General features: G+C 53.0%; 2 long non-coding RNA genes across 2 annotated transcripts; both read left to right on the plus strand.

Moving 5' to 3' along the window:
• The first annotated feature begins 4,732 nt into the window (after positions 1-4,732).
• LOC144376072 (uncharacterized) lies at positions 4,733-5,513 on the plus strand. The gene is made up of 2 exons (XR_013436123.1): positions 4,733-4,927; positions 5,185-5,513. It is a non-coding gene; the product is annotated as an uncharacterized LOC144376072 (long non-coding RNA).
• Positions 5,514-12,744: 7,231 nt separating this feature from the next.
• On the plus strand, positions 12,745-14,625 carry LOC110597783 (uncharacterized). Its single transcript, XR_002483554.3, has 2 exons — positions 12,745-13,939; positions 14,358-14,625. It is a non-coding gene; the product is annotated as an uncharacterized LOC110597783 (long non-coding RNA).
• The last annotated feature ends 3,229 nt before the right edge of the window (positions 14,626-17,854 follow it).

The raw sequence follows: 17,854 nt of genomic DNA on the forward strand, positions 1-17,854 counted from the left end.
TCTTAACCAAGAGTGGCTATGCCCATTTTACAGCAGGAACAACTGAGGCAGAGAGGCATGAGGTCACTCTGAGTCACAGAAGGCCTGGCTCGACATGGCTGAGCCAGAGAGGTAGAGCCGTCTGGGGTCCGGAGGGAGCTTTAACCTGACACTCTGAAGAGAAACTGAGTCTCTAAATACAGTCAGATGTCAGTGTTGGCCCTAGACCCCCCCCCAGCTGTGTGACAGGGGGTGGGGTGAGGCCACAGAAGCTGCCCACAGGATGTCATCTGCTCCCACAGATCACCTCTGCAGAATAGGCAGGGCAGGTTTCGCCAGGCCCACGTACAGACAAGGAAACAGAGTCGGCCAGATTGGAGGCCTGGTTCCAAGTCTCACAGCTGCTCAGGCCCAGGGAGACGGGCTTCTGATGCCAGCACAAGACCCGGGCTTGTCTGGGGCTGCGGGACTCACCTCAGGCTGAACCAGCTTCCCGAGAAAGGGCCCCCCGGGATGCCACGGGTGTCTGACCTTTCAGACAAGGGACGCAGGAGGGCTTCTCTGGGTACCCATGGCTACTCAGAGAGAGGCTTTGGCGAGGCCTCTCTTGACTCCATTTCGGGCTGGTTTGGCCTGTCTGGGCCCTGACTGCTGCGCCTCCAAGCATGCTGCTGCTGGCCCCGCTCGGTTGCCAGCGCAGCCCATTCTCTAGCGGGCCCCACCATTGCCATGTACCCAGCTGCCCAGACTTGCTCGGTGCAACGTTCTGGTGAGATGAAGGGAGAAAGGCCCCACCCACCTCACAACCCCGGGTGGGCAGAGGAGCTTCTCTCCAGCCTGTGTGTGGAGACCTGGGGAGGAAGGCACTCCTCCGCCCCCTCCCAGACAGGGTAGTCAGCGCTGTGTGGGTAACACGAGGGGACAGGCCAGGTGAGAGAAGGCCCATCAGACTGGCCTGGGTCACCCCTGGGCCCATCAAGTCCCAGCTGTGACTCACTGTCCTTCTTGGTACCCTAAAAAGGATACTACCTTCCACAGCAGGTCTTGTGAAGGGACAATGACATCAAGTGTGTGAAACAGCTTCAGGCCTGGCACACAGTAGGTGCTCAACAGCCCTGACCCCCATGTCGGGCTACTTCAGCCTCAGAGCAGCAAGAGACCCCAGGGTTCCTCCGGGCAGGGGACATGGTGTCCTCAGGGTCTTGACTGGCTCCCTGGCACTGGTTCATCAGGACACTGGACGCCCTGTTGGGGTGGGAAGCCCCACACGGAGGACTCCACAGAAGTCAGTGGGAGGCCGAAGCCAGGGCCACAGGAATGGCGAGTCCAGGGCCGCTGGGGCTCTCCCCACACTGCGGGCTGACTTGGTTTTCAGAGCCGGGCGTGGTGGCACACACGCCTGCAAGCCCAGCAATTTAGGAGGCTGAGGCAGGAGGATCACAAGCTTGAGGCCAGCCTGGGCAACTTAGTGAAACCCTGACAACATAAAAAGGGCTAGGGGTGTAGCTCAGAGATGGAGCACCCCTGGATTCAATCGCAAGTACCCCTCCCCTTGTCTCCCTGCCCCCTGGAGTCTGAAAGGCCTGGGCCAGCAAAGGTCATCATTTAGCCAGGTCTGGCCATCGCGAAGGACAAAGCAGGTGGCCCAAGTGACCTGGGCTCTTTCCGGCTGTGCTCAGGGGAGGGACACCTGGCCTTAGGTACCTGGGACCCCCTTCCTGAGGGGTGAAGGCGGAAGGATGCAGCCATTACCTAATAAGCAGGGAGGGATCCTCCTGCCAGGTGCTTCCAACCTTTGACCCAATTCTTCTCTCTCTGAGGCAAAGGGAAAGGGTGTGTCCCTTCCCCCAGGGGACCCAAGGCTGGCCACCTCCTTTCAGGAGATTGGATCCCTGTGGGAGGTAATGGAGGCGCCCTTCTGCTGAGTGTGTCCCTAGTTGGGGTCCTTGGACCTCTGTATCAGAAGGGACTTTCCTTCCCCCTGCACCTGCTAGTCCTCCTACCCCAGATGCCTGCTTCCTCCAGGGCATCTGATGGGTGACTCTGCCACCCCCAGGACCCTGGACAGGAGCCACCCATACAGAACCGGTTTGAAGCCAAACAATGGCGCATCCCATTGCCCCTGAGCAGGAGGCCACAGCAGGGTGAGCACAAGTCAAGTTCACCGCCAACAGGGGCAAAGGCGTAGGAACCAGGGCCGACTGGGACATGTGTGCCAGTGAGCTCCTCCCTGCCTAGCAAAGGGACCGAGACTCTCTTCTCTTCCTGGTGACCCTACTATGGCTTTTTTTTTTTAAGAGAGAGAGAGAGAGAGAGAGAGAGAGAGAGAGAGAAAGAATTTTTTTTAATATTTATTTTTTTAGTTTTCGGTGGACACAACATCTTTATTTTTTTATTTTTATGTGGTGCTGAGGATCGAACCCAGCGCCCTGCGCATGCCAGGCGAGCGCGCTACCGCTTGAGCCACATCCCCAGCCCCTATCATGGCTTTGAGGGCACACATGCTGTCCCCTCCCAATCAGAGGCACCCTCCCTGGCCCTGGAGGGGAGCCGGAGTGAGTCCCACAGGGAGGAGGAAAAAACCGCAGAAGGGTCTACACAGCCTTCGTAACACAGGCAGGAGCATTCTGGGTCATAATGGCGACCTTCCACTCCAGTAGCCCAGGGAGGCCACTTGGGCCAGAGGGAGGGCTGGACACAGGCTCTGGGTAGAATTGGACTGTCCAATAGAAAGGGGGGGGCAATTCCCTTGGAGATGGTGAATTTGAGGAGGTCCCAGACCTTAATAGGGGACAGGAGTTGGTGTGGGGGGAGGACTGGAGGTGAGTGGACACCTGGGGCCTCCTGGAGTTACCTTTACTGTGTGATTGGGGAGAAGGGGGCTCCTGGCCAGAGCTGGGAAGGGCTGTGGCCTAGGGAACCTTCTCTACATACTGCAGGGTCCCTGCCGCCCGGCTTCCCTTCTGCCCCACAGGGAGCACAGCTGTGGCTGGACTCCAACCTGCAGCTTCGCTGACCTCAAAGGCCCCGCCCTCCTTGCCTTGTGCTTCTGACTGTTTATTTCCCCAAGAAGAGCCAGTGTTTCTCCCCCTGCCTGGAGGACACAGGCAGCTCCACCCACAGGCCCACCCACAGGGCGCAGGGGCCTCTTGTTCACACCCCAGCTCCATCGGCAAACAGGGGAAGGACTTGGGCCACTCACACCTGCTTCCTGGGCCCTGAATCCTCAATCTTCAAACCAAGGATGAAAGACCAGAAAAGCCCTGAGCTATCAGCGGGTCCCTAAGGTCTCGGCTTTCAGTGACTTTCCTCAGCAAACATCCCCCTTCCCTCCTAAGAAGAGGTGCAGTCTGGTGGGGAGCAGGGGCACTTCACAGGTCACTGTGCCTTCTCCCCCAAATCCCAGGCCCTCGCCTTAGATCGTGAGCTGCTCCCTGCTTTTCCCTGGGAAACACCTGAAGTCACCAACCTGGAGGAGATCTTTACAATTTACCCCTGACCTGTATATCATCCACGATTACGCTCAGTCTTCACTGCTAGCTAGAGCGTGAGTTCTGTTTTATAGATGAGGACACCGAGTTTTGGACAGGCCCTGTGGTTTGCTCCGAGTCACCTGGCCAGTCCAGGGGCAGGGCTGGGGTTTTGGACCTAGGGCAGGCCCACCCACCCCAGCGGAGCCCTGGGTCGCCTGTCTTCCTCCCTGGAGCTGCAGTGTGAACACCCAGGCGCCTCCATTCAGGGCCTGACTCTGCAGCCAACCCAGCCCAGTGATGTCAGCGTTGCCATGGAAACCCTCCCCAGGCTTTGGGCAGGACCAGCCTCCCCAGCGCAGTTTCCCTTTGTGTGGACTTTGCAATGCGTTACCAAGGCAGTGGGGCCTGCTGGGCGGGTTGGCACAGGGTGGGGAAGACAGACAAAAACCCACACTGCATCCCAGCAACACTCTCCGTTCCCGGCACAGGGAGGCGAGCACTGCACACTGGGCCCCTGGGGGCTGGTGGCCAAGGCAGTGAGGGCAGGGGAGACCCCTATTCAGTGTCCCCTCACATACACCATGGTGATAGCCTTTTACCATCTTAGTTCTCTCCTGGGGTCCTGCCACCCGAATCCCCTGGGCCTGGGACCTGTGGAAAAGGCAGACCTGCTTGGCAGGGAGCCGGGGAGCGGCTGGGTTAAATGCATCCCCGGGGCCATTTGAGTGGGCCATCAATTCTGAGAATTTGGAGAGAATGACATTTATCGAGTACCTATATACACGTCAGGCCCTTTTGCCTTTTATATCTTGTAGAATCCTCATGGCAACCCTGAGTGGGAGAAGGGGTCAGAAGAACTAGTGAGGTTTTCTTTTTCTTTCTTTCTTTCTTTTTTTTTTTTTTGTTTGTTTAAATCCTCATTTCACAGTAAAAAAATCCTGTAACTCAAAGAGGCTAAATCTCCTGCTGTCCTCAGGGTCCCCAACTTGGACATGGCAGAGCCTGGATTCAAACCCAGGTGTCCAAGGCCCCCCACTGCGGCCTCCTCAGTCTAGGTCGGCAACCTGCAGCCTGGTGGGGTAGCATCCTCCTCCTGCTGGCTTGCAAAGGACCTCTGTAGCCTGGCTCAGCTCTGTCCAAAGCCCCCCCACCAGTCTGAAACACAGCAATTGAGCCAACCAACAGAGAATCACGAAACCTGGACTTTCTTCCCTGTTTCCCAGTCATGGGCCAGGGAGGAGGTTAGAAGGCCAGTGTGTTTGCTCTCTGGCCCACTGAGCAGTGCCCCTCCCACCTAGCTGCCTGCAGAGGTTCCAACGGCCTACACAGCCTGGCAGGGAGAACCTGTGCCCTCGCCCATGTCTCCAACATCTGCCCGGGTCTCAGTCTCCAGTTCTCTGTCCTGCAGGCTGCCCTGGGAGTCCTTGCTCACTTAAAAGATCTCTGAAGTCACTAGCCCCTCCCCCTACCTTAAGGTAGGTGACCCCTGGCCCAGTCCACAGAGATGCCCCCACCCCCTTCTTGGAAGAGAAACTCTGTGACCTTTGCTGGTGGGTGGCGGAGTCTGGGGTGCTTCCCGGTGTCAGCCTTCCTGGGTCCAACCCCACCCTCCTGCTTTCTCTGAAGCCTGCTTCCTCCAGGGCTGTCGCACTCTTTCCTGGCCCTCTCAGAGGGCTGGGGGGGGGGGAGCCTGCACTGCAGACCTGGGATCCGTCCTGCCTGTTTATTCCAGGGGAGGCAGACAGCCCCGCACCCCAGCTCCGCCCTCGCCACCTGCATGTCCTTTATTGAAGGTCAACAAACACCAGTGACGTGGGATGAGGGCTGAACTCACGCCAGGGATACCAGGAATGATTGCGGGGTGAATGGCGATGGGGCTTCGCAGCCCATGCTGGTCCCGCCTACAGCTGACCAGCATCTGGCTCACGCCATTACCCGTCTCTTCCTGCTATTCTTTCATTGAGCAACTATTTCCTGAAGTTTGTGCTCTAAACTAGAAAGGATTAAAAACAAACAAACAAGTAAATAAAAAGGTCCCAGATGAGCCAACAATGATGAAAATGAGGGGAAAGAAATTAAAAATTACATAACCGTGACCTCTGCGCCGGTAGGAGAGTACGACCCAGTAGGTCCGGCTTAACTTGGGGATGAAGGGGAAGCAGGCCTTCGGTACGGACAATGGCCATTTTCTAGCAGGTGGCACTGGGAGTGACTTAAATATCCTCGCCCTGCTTTCCAAACTTTCTGTGCTGTGAGTTGCCATTTTGGTGAGCTGAGGGGCCCCCAGGAAGCTCGAGTGTCTGTGATGGCCTCTGGAGAAATCATGTCCACTTCCAGCCTGGATCTGGCTCTGGAGAATGGGGCCGAGGTCAGCTGCTGCCTCCCTTCCCCCCTCCCAGCAGGGGCACACCCAGACCAGACCAGTCCATAAGTTCCCCAGGTTCACCTGGGCCGGCAGGGTGAGGCTGCCAGAGCCAACAGCCCCCGTCCAGGGGGCCCCAGAAGACTCTGACCCCAATCAGAAAGTCCAGAACAACCAGTGGCCGGAGGAAAAGGGAACCCCCCCTCCCATGCCTTATTCCCTCTCCTCTGGCCACCTCCCCAGGAAGCAGAGAGGAAGAGGAGGGGTGCAGGTTTCTGGAAGGGAGGAGCACCCATGTGATTGTCCCTGGCCAAGGCTTAGTTTAGTCATCTGTAAATGGGGACAATAATACCTCTTGCATTAAGTGAGATAACTGGCCCTCAGGCCCCTAGGGGATGTCACCTGGCCCAGAGGAGGGATACAGTCAGCGTTGCTGAGTGCCCTGTGAATGCACAAGCTGTCCTCCCTTACCGGGAGGGATCCTCCCCACACCGACTGCAGGGGTTGTAAGCTCCTAGTGTAGACAATCCGGGCAAGAAGCCCCCCTTGCTCCTCAGAAGCCCAGCACAGGCTGCAGCCAGAGCCCAGGGCTCTCCTGACAGCTGGTTCCTGGGATTTCTCCTGGTGCGCTGGCCCTCGGGAGCCCCTTTGAAACTGCCACGTCCAGTCCTGCCCCAGCCGAAGCAGTAACCACAGGAACAAAAAGGATTATGGCCTTGTGGGAAATTCAAACATTTAACAAGGCCCTGTGAAGGCCAAGAGTGGTCCATCTGCGGGCCACATTCTCTGTTCTAAATTTTAGTGTTGAACTTGCTAAAAGAATGCCTTGGTGCTTTTACTGGGGCCTTTTTCCTTCAAAGAGAGAGATCCTGGTCATGGGTACTTCAGGCTTCATCTGGCCTTGGGTGGTGCCAGTCATTCATATGTGCTGTGAGGACCAGCCGGGGCTGTCCCCAGAAGGCTTTCCCAGGAACCAGTGGACCTGGGATCGTGCAGCGGTCTAAACCTTTGAAGCAGATAGGAGGGGATCCTCTGGAAGCAGAGGTGCCAGCTGTACCCTGCATTGCCCACCCACACCCCCAGGATCTGCTACAAGGCTGTGGACCTGAGACTGGGTGCAGGGGAGGAGTCTCAGAAACACCCTCCTGGGCTAAGCAGATTAGGGTCTGCACCTGCTCTTCTCTCCCATAATCCCTGGGTTGGATTCTCTAACCAAACAGGAACCAGGCCAGGTAGGGGATCTGGGTTTCCATTTTGCATGGGCAAAGACTGAGGCTCCCCAGGGTCTTCCCAGAGGTCACACAGAGACTAAATTCTACCCTGGGAACTAGGACCACTTTATAGCAGATATCCTGTGACACTTTTTATAATTATTTTGTGATTATTCTCCCGTAAGAGGCTTTGTAGCTAGTATGGCTGGGGCACTCTACCAAGAAGCCACATCCCAGCCCTTTTTATTTTTTTATTTTGAAACACAGTCTCACTAAATTGCTTAGGGCCTTGCCAAATTGCTGAAGCTAGCCTCAAACTTGCAATCCCCTGTTTTAGCCTACGGAACCACTGGGATTACTGCGCCCAATCAGAATTATTATTTTTAAAAAATCATTACATAAATTCTACATTGGTACCTGTGCCAAGAACCCCTAAAAGGCCGGTGCAGTGGCGACTGCCTGTAATCCCAGAGGCTCAGCAGGAGGCTAAAACAGGGGAATCTCAAGTTCAAAGCCAGCCTCAGCAACAGCAAGGCACTAAGCAACTCAGACCCTGTCTCTAAATAAAATACAAAATAGGGCTGGGGATGGGGCTCAGTGGTTGAGTGCCCCTGAGTTCAATCCCTGGTACCAAAAAAACAAAAAGCAAAAAAATCTAAAAGTAACCAAGAGATAATCCATAACCTGTGAACATCACTATATTGTATTTTCCCATTCTTCTTTCCAATCTTTGTTCATAGGAAAATCCTATTTCCTTGCCTCAGAAATACACATTTGTCACATTTCCAAAACACAATCATCATTCAGTTGGTGTATACACTTAAGGTGTCTGCATTTTTTTTCCCCACTAAAATTAGAAGCCTCTTGGAAAATCAATGGAGTCAAGGAAAAAAATCATTTTGCAGAGATACAATGAAATCATCAATGTAGTTTGCCTCCTAATTCACTCACTTCCCTTTATATCTCTGGGCATCTGTAAGGTTTTTAACTAAGGACAACCAGCCCCAACTGGATGAGACTCAGTAATTCATAATCCCTGACCAGCTGGCCATTCTCACAAAGGACAGCTGGGCTCTGCTGCTAACCTTAATAAATCAAAGCAGCAGTAGGATGTATGTAAGCCACTGCTCTAGAAATTCTAAGGGGAAATGAGAAAGAAAGAAACTGATGTTTAGGGAGCACCTACTATGTGCCATCTCTGGGTTATAAAAATATGAAGGTCTAGGGAGGGTCTCTGGCTCCAGATTAAGAAGGAGAGGATAATGGTTTGTGCCTGTAGTCCTAGCAGTTGGGAGACTGAGGCCAGGAGTTCAAGGCCAACCTGGGCAACATAGTGAGGCCTTGTCTCAAGAAAATAGTTTCACAACTCAGACTTTAAGGGAGAAAGGTTTACAACTAAATAAGGGGGGGGGGATAGCCCACATTATAGTGTTCTCTGACCCTTGGTATTTAGTTTATCAGAATAAGATTTTTAAATTTTTATCTTTTTTCAAAAAGTTTATTATTTATTTATTTATGGCACCAAGGATTGAATCCAAGAAATGCTTAACTACAGAGCCACATTCCCAGCCCTTATTTTATTTTATTTTTATTTTTTTTCAAAGAAAGAGTGAGAGAGGGAGGGAGAGAGAGAGAGAGATAATTTTTAATATTTATTTTTTAGTTATCGGCGGACACAACATCTTTGTTTGTATGTGGTGCTGAGGATCGACTGAGGATCAAACCCGGGCCGCACGCATGCCAGGCGAGCGCGCTACCACTTGAGCCACATCCCCAGCCCCCCAGCCCTTATTTTAATTTTTGTTTTCAGACAGGGTCTCACCAGGTTGCTTAGAGCTAAATTGCTGAGGCTGGTTTTGAACTTGCGATCCTCCCACCTCAGCCTCCTAAGCTGCTGGGATTACTGGTGTGTGCCACCATACCTGGCAAAAAGTGTCTTTAAATTGACTGTCTTGCTGAGTACAGTGGTGTGTGTCTGTAATCCCAGCAATTTGGGATTGAGGCAGGAGGATTGCCAATTTGAGTCCAGCCTCAGTGAGACCCTGTCTCAAAATAAAAAATAAAAAGGACTGAGATTGTAGTTCGGTGGTAGAGTGTCCCTGGGTTCGATTCATGGTACTGGGGGAAAACATTTAAAAAAGTAAAAAAAAAAAAATCAAAGAGGCTGGGGATGTAACTCAGGGTTAGAGTGCCCCTGGGTTCAATCTCCAGGACTGAAAACAAAACAGAACAAAACAAAAACTCAGTGTCTCTTATTCAGCTGATTATTTTCAGTGTCTGCAGTTCCTGGCCGGCACCGCCCGCCCGGGCCTCACACCTCCTGTCTAAGAAGGTGTGCCTTCAATTTTATTGAGCCTCAGAACCCCTGCAGGGCTTGTTAAAGCACCCAGTGCTGGCTCCGCCCTGGAGATTCTGATTCAGCAGGTCTAGGGTGGGGTTTGAGAATTTGCATTTCAAACAAGCTACCCGCCCCCCCAGACACGCTGATGCCACTGGTGAGCTTTGGGATTACCCAAGGAGCTTTCTTTAAAAGGTGGATACCTGGTTCCTACCTCTGGGAGTCTTGATTTAATTGTGTGCAGCCGGGGCCTGGGGATTTCTGAAGTTCCCTGGGAGAATTCTTAAAATTGGGGCCTCATTTTCACACCTATGCCTTTGAAGCTAAGGAAACGGTTTGTTAATGGTAGGGGGGAAATATGTGAGTTTGTTAATAGTTAGATCAAGAGTATGTCATACTAAGTAGCCAGGCTTTCTGGTTTCTCTGGACAAGCTTCTGAACCACAAGGTTCAGCTGGCTGGAGCTGGGTCACCCCTAGCCAGGGGCTGGCCAGGAGTCATTACTTGTGCCTGGCTCAACCAAAACCTGTGCCATCCCAGTTCTCCAAAGCTGGGCCCTGAGTCCCACCCGGGTTCCTATACCAATTCTGATGTGAGGCGCTGTGGGGAATGGCTGCACCCCAAGCTCTGGAGCCCCATGGACCCAGTCCTGTGGCTTTGCCAGTTTCCTGACTGTGACCAGCCCAGCCTCTGTGTTCTCCCATGCGAAGTGGACTTGGAGTGGATTGCTATGATGGATGACCCAAAGAGCGGCAGACTGCAAGTCATTTAGCACAGAGCCCTGTGGGTAAAAGATGCTCGGGGGCGGGGGGGGGGGCATCACCATTATCCTTATGAAGAGGAGAAACTTAAGTTGTACCCCAGGTCCTATTCATCCCGTGCCCCGCATCTCAACCCCAACCCCAACAAGATGAATTTCTCTTTGTTTTGGTAGGGAGTTCCTGGGCATTGAACGCAGATTGCTTTTATTTTTTTTTAAAGGTACCCAGGCTTGAACCTAGGGACACTTAACAACTGAGCCACATCCCCAGCCCTTCTGATTTTTTCTTTTGAGACAGGGTTTTGCTAAATTGCTGAACTTTCAATTATCCCATCTCAGCCTCCCAAGTCACTGGGATCACAGGCATGTTGTGCCTCGAACAAGACACAGCTTTTGATAATAGATATGCTTAAGTCCCCAGGGAGCCGGATTCCTTGAAAGGTGGATCTGGACCAGCCCAAGGGTACTGAATGCTTCTCAGATTCCCTGAAGATCCTAGGTCAAGGCTGTCCTCTTCCCTTAAGCCTCAGCCCTGCCATTTTTTTTTTTATGCTACCTGCCATCCTGGGGTGCTCTGAAGCTTCATGGACATGGATTTGGATAGCAAAACCCTCCCCTAGAATGTTACTTAATGTCTGAACTTCTGTGAAATGGCAATAACTCCACTGAATCCTAAACTCCATGGGGGCAGGCAGGGTGATTTCTGTTTCATCTACCAGCATATACCCAGCATCTCATCTAGTACAGTGCCTGGCACATGGTAGGTGTTGAACAAATGCCTCTGGAATCAATGAATGTGTTGGCCTAAGGATTTAATTGAATAATATACCTGAAGCACAGTGTCAGGCACACAGTAACCACTGGATTAATATTTCTTGGGCCTGGGATCTGACTCCTTGTGGTTTTTGTTTTGTTTTATTTTGTGGCCTACCTGTTGGGACACAGAATCACCAGGTCCTTGCTCGTCATATTTGGCTCCCGCCTACACCTCCCAGGCCAAATTCAGCAGCAAGAGCCTGCCCCCCAGGGCCTGTTCCTCATCTTCAGTCTGCGTCATCTATCCTGATGAAACCACCCGCCACCTCTGTGTCCTACACCTATTCATTCACACATCTGAAGGAGTGCCTACTATGGCCACACCTCCTCCCCAGCGTGGGAGGCCTACCCGTCCTGGTTGTCTCCACCTGGACCTGCCGCACTGCTACAAAACACCCATCAGCCTCTCTTACCCAGGTCTCATCCAAGGCTCTCTAAGTTGCTGGTGCCACGGGCCAGCTGTCACTCAAGAAAAATAGCAAGACCCAAACCTGTCCACGACAGGCACCCAGATCTGATCATTTTTTTTTCAAATGCTTCTCCCATCTCATCCTTCCCAGCTTTCCCATCCTACTGGCTCTGGGATCCCCACACTCTCAGTTTCTTCCCAATCACTGGTCCATCCACCTGGCCTTCTCCTCTTCCCTGCTCCTCCCCCTGCTGTCTCCAGGAGTCTCCATCTCCCACTTCCACCTTTGACGCCTCCCAACTGCTCTTAGGCTAAGCTCTCGGCCTGTCCTCGAAGCCCCTGGAACCTGGGGCCCTGCTACCTCCAGCCTCACCTCCAGCTGTCTTTGAGCTTGTTCTGGTTAACATCACCTGTTCTCGCTGGCCTCGGGGCTTACTCCTGCCTGGATGCCTTTTCTGCCTCTCTTTTACTCCCCGTTCAAAGCCAGCTCCAAGTCATCTGCTCCAGGAAAACGTTTCAGACTCCACCCAGCCTAGATTACAGACTCTCAGCCCTGCTCCCATATTACCTGTGCGTGACTCCGTCATTGTGCTTACCACGTTATTTTATAATTATCTGTTTCTGGGTCCGGCTTCTCCATTAAACTATTCATTTATCGGGGGCAGAGACCATGCTTATTCATTGCCGTACCCCTTTGTGAGCAGTGCCGGGCCTACCGTGACCCCCTTTCCAGATACTATGGCTTTATAACAAATCACTCCATCATTTAGCGGCTGGGAGGTACTATTTTATTTCACTTGTGGTTTTCTGGATCTGGAATCTAGGAAACTCTCTGCCAAACAGTTCTCACTTGGGGGTCTGTCACTGACTGCTGTCACTCAAAGGCTGGATGCACTAGACAGCGCATGCGCATAGCTTCAGGGGACGCTGGCTATTGGCTGGAATCAGTTGGGCCTGCCACCGAAGTGCTGCGCAGGGCTTCTCCGGTAGAGCACTCTCAAGGGTAATCAGACTTCTCACATAGCCCGCCCCTGCCCCCACCCGAGCCTTCGAGCCATTGTCCCCAGAGAGCCACAGGGGAGCTTCCTGGCCTTGCATGATCCTGGCTTGGAAGTCAGGCAGTGTCGCTTCCTACTGCATTCTATGGATGACAGGGGAGTTGCTAAGGTCCGGATTGGAAGGGAAGGGGACAGAGACGCCTTCTTTCAATGGGAAGATCGTCAAGAATTTGCAGACATTCTTAAAAGCCACCAGAGCCCTGGACATAGGATGGGTGGTTGAACTGATGCCAAATTGCTCCCCAGTGACCCCATCCCTCACCCCGTGAATACCTAGTTCTTCCTTTCTGCCTCTTTCTCCAGCACTGCTGCTGTGACCCCAGCAATTTTTTTTTTTTTTTGGACTGGCAAGGGGTGGGGGGAGTGGCCTGGGGGAGAAAGAAGCCAACTAACAAAGCACAGCCTTTGTTTCCTGCTGATGTGAGGTGCTGGGACAACTCCTGTCTGGTCCTTACCCAGATAGGCCTCTAAGATCCTCCCCACCCGCCACCTGCTGCTCTAACTTTAGGTACCTGCCTAATTCCTACTCACCTCTGAAAAGGTACCAGGAAGCAAAGTCCAGCCTCAGGCTGCGAAACTGCAGGCCGCCCACCTTCTTTACCTTTGAGGGTTTGCATCTCACAGATGCAAGCACACACAGTACATTCTCCTATGAGAAACTCAAATATGTGGTCCAGAAGTGTGCAGAGTACAACAGGAAATTTCCGGTGGCATTCCTTTACACCTTGCTTCCCTCCAGAGGTGACAGACACCTTCACCCAGGTGGATAGCCCCTTTCTATTATCTCCTCTCAGGTACATTGCAGATGGGGAAAGAGAGAGCTTTCCTGGGGAGGCGCGTATTGTTTTTTCTTTTCCCATAAGTGAGATCACACTATTCACACCATCCTGTAACTTGTTCTTTGTCACCCTATTCTCTACTTAGGGTATATTTCCATCTTCCAGTCCCCTTCCCTGTTTTCTGCTCTATAGCACCGCCATAGCACGAGTGCTCCCATGGTTCATTTGACCACTCTTTACACTGCCAAACATTTTAGTGGCTCCCAACGTTGTATTATTTCGTACAATCGCTCAAGGGACACCCTCGGGCGGTGTTCTGCTCTCCACGGAATTGCAGCGCGGGAGGAGACTATTCCTGTGCAATGGAGAACCTCATCCGAGCAAGACGGGTTCAAATCCTGACTGCAAATTGCAAACTGTGTGGCCTGGGCCAACTCTTTTGAGCTCTGCGAGCTGCTTTGTCGAGCGGTGCTAACAATAGCCCTGCTTAACAGCCCCGGGGCGGCTGACGCGCTGGGCGCCCGCAGGCAAGACCCGCCCCGGGCCCTCCCGCCCCGCGCAGAGGCCGGAGGGCCGGACTGGCTCGCAGAGGCCGCTTATCAGACCCCGGGCTGGCGCCGGTTACGTAACTGGGCCGCTAAAGCTGTTTTACTTGTCGATGGAACCCAAATTAAAAGAGGAAATTATTCTCCTGATGCTCAACTCGCCTAATCCCCATCTGTCGCTCCGCTGGTCCCCCGCGCTCGCATCGAAAGGTCTTGAACGCGTTCCAGATTTCTAATTTCGTTTGCTTATGCAACCAAAAATATTATGGCCGCGTTTCCTGGGGGTGATGAAGTCTATATTCTGGGCTCCAGGCACACTAAAAACGGCAGCGCCAGGGCCCCGCGCTGCTCGCGCGCGTACCACGCGCCGGCTTTTTTGGGTTCCTCCCCGGCGCGGGCAGCTCAGCAGCCGCGGGGGCGCAGGAGGGGCGGCGGCCGGCCAGGGCCTTGGACGGCTCCCGGGAGCGCAGGCCTCCGAGCTCAGAGGCAAGAGGGGAGCGAACAAGGGCTGGCCTGGGGCGCCCCCAAAACGTGGGGGACGTTCTAGGCTCAGCCCGATCCTCTCAGATCCTCAGCGTCCTCCTTGGTCTTTTCTTTTCCGGTTGATTCCTGGGGGTGCCATGCACAGGAATCCATCTTTCAAGCTTGCCCCCCCCCCCAGATCTGCAGAGAGATGTTATGACACCATTGTGCATTCAGGAATAGTAAAGAAATTGGAAACAACACGTCTGTCAACCGGGGAGTCATCAAATTGAGGGGAACATGGACATTCTGGAATTCTGCGTAGCTGATTTTTAACAATGGGGGTAGATCAAGATGTAGTGATGTGGATTAGATTGTTTAGAAAATTCTTTTTAAAAAAGCAAGCCTCCGAAATAAATATACAGGATACGGTTTTACTTGTGTTTTTTGTTTTATAAATCTGTAAATGTGGAAATGGAAGGATACATCGAACTGTTAACATGTTAGTTCTAGGATCCCCACCCCAGAAGGGATCCCAAGGGGTGGGGGGTGAGGAGTGGTAAGGAGGGTAAAAGACATCCGTTACTCTGCTTTTGTATGATTTGAATCGTACAAAGAGACTGTATTCGTGCATTGTTTGCATAATTTCAAAGATTTTTTCTTTAATGTTATGGGAAAAGAGGAAGCAGAGAGCTCCCCTAACTACCTTATTCTCTAGAAGCAGTGGTCAGATCTGGAGTGGAACCTGCAGGAAAGCACCTGCTATTCTCACAATCTCCACCCCCTACTGGGGCTTCTGGATGTCTGAGCCCCAGAAGGCTGCAGAAGCTGAAGTAGGAATGCTGTGCTGGGTCTGGCAGGGCAAAGGCTTAGGGGCAGAATCTCTAGCCTGGGTGGGGTGGGGTTGTCACTCAAATGGCTCAATCTCCTGCAGCTCAGGGTCTTGGAAGGAGGTTCCTTCCAAGCTCTATGCATCAGGTGTGTCTGCCCTGACTGGCCAGGGCCAGTGAGAGGAGCTGCCATGCCACCCAGCCCCATGGGAGGGTAGGAGCTAGTGTGAGGCCTCAGGGACTTTGGAGAAGGGCTCCAGACCTGCTGCATGGGCTCCCTGCAGGCCTGGGATAGAGCAAGTCATTTGGGCTTCCCAAACCACAAGGCTCCCAACCCCGAGGGGCTCAGCCTGTCTGCACAGCCCCAAGCGACCAGACATTGGGAAGCACCCACACAATTGCCAGAGAAGCAGCAAGAAGGCCACTTGTCACAGTGGGGCCACCTCCCACTGCACACTGCAGACTTTCCCGTGTGTCATGGAGGAAACCTGATTCCATCAAGGTGTTATCATTTCAGATCAGGTTCCAACATCAAATAATTGCAGGAAATCCTGTGTTGAGCTAATGCAACCGGGCTTCTTTACTTCAGGACTTCTTGGGACCTTTCGCATGCTTGGGTACATGGTGTCTCTCTGTGGAGCGCCAGCTGCAGCTTTACCAAAAATACATTGACTCAGGAGCTCTTTGCTTCCCCAGCATCTCCAGGGGATAGGGAGCTGCAAAACAATGAGCTAGTGGAGGCGGGACTCAGGCACAGAGGGGGAGGACTGTCACAGGCACAATCTGAGGAAATTTAAGATGAGAATGAGTAGAAAAAGGTGTGAGAAAAGTCGAGGCCAGCTCACCTGGGAGACGGAAACACGGAGCAGTCCTGCCCGGAGGACCTGTGGGGGCTGGGGAGTCCTGGCTGCCAGAGCAGGTGTATGGGGCTAAGGTTAATCTCTTTTCTGAGAGCTGGACTTGGGGCACATACCTGAGGACACACACCTGCACGCACGAGCTCACAGGCATGTGCTCACGTGGAATGCACACAAGCACAACAGTAAGAGCACCCACGCAGCTCCTCCAGGAACCCTCGGGTGCAAGCCGCTCACCACACAGAAACAGAAGAGCGCATCCATGCACGCACCCACATGCAACCCACACTAGCCACGTGCCCAGGATGACTTGCCCCCCAGGACTCAAAACACATTGACACATACTGAAGCACACGCGTCTGCACACACAAGCATAAGCAGGCACACACACACACAGCACGCCCAGGAAAACACACACACACACACACACACACACACACACACACACACACAGCTTCCATCAGGTGACTGCAGATGCAGGGGCACTGGAGCACGCGCTGTCCTCACACGCACAGCGCGTCCAAGGCCATAACAGTCTCCCCGCCCAGGGGCCTGGGGTGGGCATGCAATGGTGGAGTGGCATGCAGAGGAGAGCTGAAGGACTCCTAAGGCATGGAGTGGTTCACAGAAGGCATATGTCCTTCGAGTATTTTTATCTTTAGCACTCCTATGTCTAGCAGAGTCTATGTGGCTCTGTGTTGCTACCAGGAAGGAGGACAAGCAGTTGGATTTGAAAGCAGATGGCCTCCAAGTGCCAAGGACTCCCCCTACCCCCACGAACCCCTCAGCATTCCCTCCTCCAACATATCAGGTCCCCGAGGCCTGCCCAGGCCACCCACTTCCCACCAGCAAAACAGCTGCAGGGCGGGGGTGGGGGGGTGGAGCCCAGTGGTAGAGTGCTTGGGGGCCTGTCGGGACCTGGGGTCCACCCCCAGCTCTGCAAAACAAACAACACAACCAAGACAGATTAATCAGCCCCAACTTTGGAGAGAGGGTCTGTTACCCGCCTCTCAGGGGCTCAGCTCTTCAGAGCCCCTTGGGCTAGGACCCCATGGGCTGTGGCCAACTGTGTGGGAGGTCTCTCCCTTGCTGCCCCAGATGCTTGCACACCCCGTGTTTTCCCCTATGCCTGGGCTGACAGAAGGTCTGGGCATGTGTGCTGGCCCTCTGGCTGGTCGAGGACAAGCTGGTGGATTTCGAAATCTATTTAATCCCTGGGTTCTGACGCAGCCGGTTCACCACCAGGCAGGATCTAGTGCCCACGGATCTGATGTCAGAGGGCGGGAGTAGCCTCGGCCTGGCCCTGGTGTCACTCCATCCCTCCCGCCCATGTGGCCGTGTGGCAGAGCCAGCAGAGAGCCAGGGGCCCCCACCGTCTTTGCCTCTGGAATCACAACCAGTTGCTGGGCCTGCGAACACCAGCATGGTCTAGAAAATGATGTTGTAAAAGAATAACAAGGAAAAATAATTAGGAGGTATTAGGCGAAGAGAACAGATAAGCAGAACACCGTAGGTGTGTTTGTTTTAAAACAATAATCAATGTATTTAAGCAGAGGCGAAACTGGAAAAACTAACAATGACTATCTTTGGAAATTTATCATTCAACAAATATATTTTTGGAGCACCTGGTACCTAATCGTCAGAGTATTCTAAGTGCTGGAGATATAGCAGTCCAAGAAACAAAAACCTTTCGGGAAGCTTGAGTTCTAGCCAACCTCTAGACAGGGCTCTCACTAACTTGCCAAGGCTGTCCTCAAATTTGTAATCCTCCTACCCCAGCCTCCAGGTTGCTGGGATTACTGGTACGCACCACTGCATACCACTAATTTTTTTTTTTAATAAAATGTATTTTTAGGGCCGTTTTAGTTTTGCAGGAAAGTTTGTTTATTGAGTACACAACATACACACACACACTGTACCTTGACTTCCCCCAAACCCCTCCTCCTGCATCCAGTTTTCCTATTATTGACTTCTGA

The sequence above is a fragment of the Ictidomys tridecemlineatus genome, chromosome 3 (genome assembly GCF_052094955.1).
Source record: "Ictidomys tridecemlineatus isolate mIctTri1 chromosome 3, mIctTri1.hap1, whole genome shotgun sequence".
In the NCBI taxonomy this organism is placed as follows: domain Eukaryota; kingdom Metazoa; phylum Chordata; class Mammalia; order Rodentia; family Sciuridae; genus Ictidomys; species Ictidomys tridecemlineatus.